Source organism: Penaeus japonicus, unplaced genomic scaffold (genome assembly GCF_977035675.1).
Source record: "Penaeus japonicus unplaced genomic scaffold, GWHDUDI00000001_assembly GWHDUDI00000021, whole genome shotgun sequence".
NCBI classification, from domain to species: Eukaryota; Metazoa; Arthropoda; class Malacostraca; order Decapoda; family Penaeidae; genus Penaeus; species Penaeus japonicus.
In genome coordinates, this window is record NW_028234423.1 from 21859491 (window position 1) to 21864490 (window position 5000).

The window sequence follows — 5000 nt, forward strand, 5'->3', positions numbered from 1 at the left end:
CCGAAGGAGACGAAGTCCTCACTTGATTCCCGGCTGACAGCGAGAACCAAGAACAATAACTCGTTTCAGGTGACGCATGGCCGCGGGCTCCCTCGCATCTCCCCTAGAAACGCGATACTCCGCCCGGCGCCACCATTCATGCGTAAGGGGTCCGGCCGCCTCCTCCTGGTGCCGCCCAGTACATGGGTCTCGGCCGCCGCTCGCCTCTCAGCAGCGCCTTTGTGTTCCTGCGGGGGTTAAGGAGGGCTCTTGGGGTGCCTTGGGTTTGGGGGGGGGGGATGTCTGTGTGTGTGTGTGGGTGTGGGTGTGTGTGGGTGTAATGTTGGATGGTCACAGACTAACGTACACTTGTTTGTATTGGTTGTTTTTTGTGTATGTGGTTGTTAGTGTGTTCACACATATACACATATACATACATACACACACACACACACACATATATCTATATATATATATATATATGTATATATATATCAGTACCTCGTGCCCCACTTGCCGGGCATATGCATGGGTGGCATTCATCCTCACTACTTCAACTTCCAGCTTCGCAGTCATCACTCTGTCAAGGACTCTCTTCATCTCCAATACACTCTACTTCTCATTCAGGATGACTCCTTTCCCGTCATCACCATATCAACCAGCTTCCCCCCCCCCCTTTGCCCGTCATGGTGCAACACCCAAAGTTCCGACACTCACCTCCATTTCTACTTTTTTTCTTTTTCCGTTGCGTCTGGCGGTGTCTTCCCCGTCTCCTGCTCCTCCTTCGGGTTGCAATGGCATCGTTTCTGCCGACGCCCTCTTGGTCAACGGTGCCGGTCACTGGCAACCAAGCCTTGACCGAGACTCTGTCCAATCTATGATCCACATGTTTGATCTGGCTTATTCGGACTGGGTTGTGCAACCTATGTGACTGGGTTACATATATATATATATATATATATATATATATATATATATATATATATATATATATATATATATATATATATATATAAGAAAGGTATGAATGAGACTGAATATCAAAACAACGCAGGAGATGTATTTGACGCGTTTCGACGGAGGTCTTTCTCAAAAATTCATGTATTTTTGAAAAAGACTTTCGTCGAAACGCGTCAAATACATCTCTTGCGTATTTAGATATTCAGTTTCATTCACACCTTTCTCCTACATTAATCGCTGTGAACTTTGTTCTTATATATATATATATATATATATATATATATATATATATATATATATATATATATATATATGTGTATGTGTGTGTGTGTGCATGTGTGTGTGTGTGTGTGTGTTTGTGTGTGTGTGTGTGTGTGTGTGTGTGTTTGTGTGTGTGTGTGTATACACACACACACATACACACACACAGATTCACACCCCAACGTGTCGTGAACGGCACGGGACCTGAACGAAGCGACAGCGACGCCTCACCAACTGCTCTCTCTGTGTCTCAGCCATCTGTTGCCAAGACACACATCATATCCTTTCACTGCCTCCTCACCAGTATATTTCATATGAATATGAACAACACCTAAATGCAAAACACAAACAAGAAAAGGCAAAACAACGAACTCTCGAGTCGTGTTTCGCTGAATAACGCAATCGCCGCCAGCGAAGCGCAAGGGGAACAAAAGCGAAGCGGCGGGCGTCGGCGAGACTTGTTTTGAAATCTCTTTATTGTTCGGGAATCGTCTTGATAGAAAATGCGGCGTGATAATGTTACGTTCGGTCATCAGTTCTTTTAGAGGAGGAAGAATTGCCTTTGTTGGTTGTGTGCGATTCTGACCGTGTAATAATAATAAGTTGATGAAAATATCACTCGGTTTATTTGCTTCGGAAATGAAGATTGATATATCTATACGTCCCTAGGCAAACGTGCGCACTCCATAAACTCTTCTAAGCATACCTAGATTTAACCTAGACATTTTATTTTTATTCGTTTGTTTTGTTTTTATTTTCCTAAGTTCCAAAATTCCCATCACAGTACCCTTGAGGATGAAATATCGCAAAAACACCAATGGCTCGTGCGCTGCTACAGAGTTTCCCCCACGCTGAATTTCTTTCCCTGCCCTGGTTTTAAACCACGGAAAATCTTGCTGCAGTCGAGCCCTTCATTGTATCTGGACAGGAATTAACCGTGCGCGCATCAGTGCTGCCTGAGAGGATGAAGCTTCTGGAAGCAAAAATATCATCATTTTTGTCGACGAAAATGCGGACAACTTTTTTCCGACTTAGCACACACATGTTTAGAATTCGCTATGCTTTTGTTTCCGTGCCAAATGTGTGAGTGAATGCTTCTCCGTTATTCGTCTTTAATACCAAAAGGTTATCTTGCGGTTTTCAGTGCAATATTACCTGGAGAGACACTCTGTAGTTGTATTACAGTCACGAATAAAGAGAATGTGCATACAAAAGTGGACAACATATAATATACTGATTATTCTGTCTCGTGCATACATAGATGGAATTGAATTGCAACAAGGAAACATGGAATAATGCATATGGTTTGCAACGTAGGGGCCCAGAATGAGCAGTTTATGTCTAATAACCATCAACACACAACCTGGACAATAATAAAACGCCTCTCATGAAATACATGTGTTATAAATACATCGTATCTTTCCATCAGAATGCATCATTAGCCTCATTATCAATCTATCTGATCAATGCCATGTTCAGCTTCAATGCTATCATTATTAATAACCTTTCTACCCTCTCACCGTCGTTCATATATCTCAGTGACGTCATCATCATCATCTGTTCACTCTCGCCACCGTCCTTATCTCCGCTCTAGCACCAACGAATTCGCTTTCAAAGTTTCACCGCAACAAATTATGTTAATTTCTAATCGTATCACACACTCTAACCACGACCTGCTAGAAAGAAACACCAACTACCGTGGTCGGAAGGTACAAGTAGACAGGTCAGTGATAAAATACAAATTAAGATGGCAAAGACAACGTCCAAGTGCGCACGTTGGTGATAAATTGCAAGCTAGAATGATAATGAGCGCGTTCAATTTGATCAATACAATCTGCCTCTCTCTGCCAAGGTGCATTCTCTCTGTTTCTAACAAGATATTCCACCTTTCTCTCTTATTACTCCGCCATGTAACATAATCACGTGAGAAGGAGCCTGGCCATTGTGCCGTCGATGTGTATTTCTGGCCGAATAACGTCAGATCTTCAACCTAATCAGTGATTTTTCCATCCGAGTTCAATGTGAGGAATCCTGACTGATGCCTCCTCGCATCGGGTGATTAAAGTGCAGCGGGAAGGGTAAAGTGATACCGAAGGAGGCCAAAGGAGGCGGTTGTTTCCTATGATTGTTCTTCGCCCATCCCTTGGAAGTCATCAGTCAAAGCAGATATGGGAAATTATCCCTATACATCCATCTGTGGTGGGCCATAATTATCCATATACACCTATCTCTTCTTCGCCATAATTATCCATATGCATTCATCTCTTCGCCATAATCATCCATATGCATCCATCTCTTCTTATCCATAATCATTCATATGCATCCATCTCTTATCCATAATTATCCATATGCATCCATCTCTTATCCATATGCATTCATCTCTTCTTATCCATAATTATCCATATACATCCATCTCTTCTTATCCATAATCATCCATATACATCCATCTCTTCTTATCCATAATTATCCATATGCATCCATCTCTTCTTATCCATATGCATCCATCTCTTCTTATCCATAATCATCCATATGCATCCATCTCTTCTTATCCATATGCATCCATCTCTTCTTATCCATAATCATCCATATGCATCCATCTCTTCTTATCCATAATCATCCATATGCATCCATCTCTTCTTATCCATAATTATCCATATGCATCCATCTCTTCTTATCCATAATTATCCATATGCATCCATCTCTTCTTATCCATAATTATCCATATACATCCATCTCTTCTTATCCATAATCATCCATATGCATCCATCTCTTCTTATCCAAAATTATCCATATACATCTATCTCTTCTTATCTATAATCATCCATATACATCCATCTCTTCTTATCCATAATCATCCATATACATCCATCTCTTCTTATCCATAATCATCCATCTCTTCTTATCCATAATTATCCATATACATCCATCTCTTCTTATCCATAATTATCCATATGCATCCATCTCTTCTTATCCATAATCATCCATATACATCCATCTCTTCTTATCCATAATCATCCATATGCATCCATCTCTTCTTATCCATAATTATCCATATACATCTATCTCTTCTTATCCATAATCATCCATATGCATCCATCTCTTCTTATCCATAATTATCCATATACATCCATCTCTTCTTATCCATAATCATCCATATGCATCCATCTCTTCTTATCCAAAATTATCCATATACATCTTTCTTCATATACATCCATCTCTTCTTATCCATAATCATCCATATACATCCATCTCTTCTTATCCATAATCATCCATATACATCCATCTCTTCTTATCCATAATCATCCATATACATCCATCTCTTCTTATCCATAATCATCCATATACATCCATCTCTTCTTATCCATAATCATCCATATACATCCATCTCTTCTTATCCATAATTATCCATATACATCCATCTCTTCTCCGCCATAATCATCCATCTCTTTAAACTTCAAACACATCGATCTTTCCGCCGAGGTTTTGCACGGCCGACGCGCATCGCAACTAATCATTGCAATTGAAAGAACGGCGTGGAGGAGGCGACGCGTAATACTCTATGGAGGCGTGATAGACGTTGTGTTGAAAATGACGCTGGAAATCCGTTTTTTTTCGTACGATGAAAACGAAAATAGGTCTATGATGCATAACTACGCATTCTTTTCTGCAATTTTGGCAGATCGTAACCTTTTACTATGCTTTTAATGGCGTATAACCTTTACTCACTGTTCTTTCTAAAGTGTATATCATATTACACGTAAACAAATCCGAGAGAACATTTTCATATAAATTCGTACCCG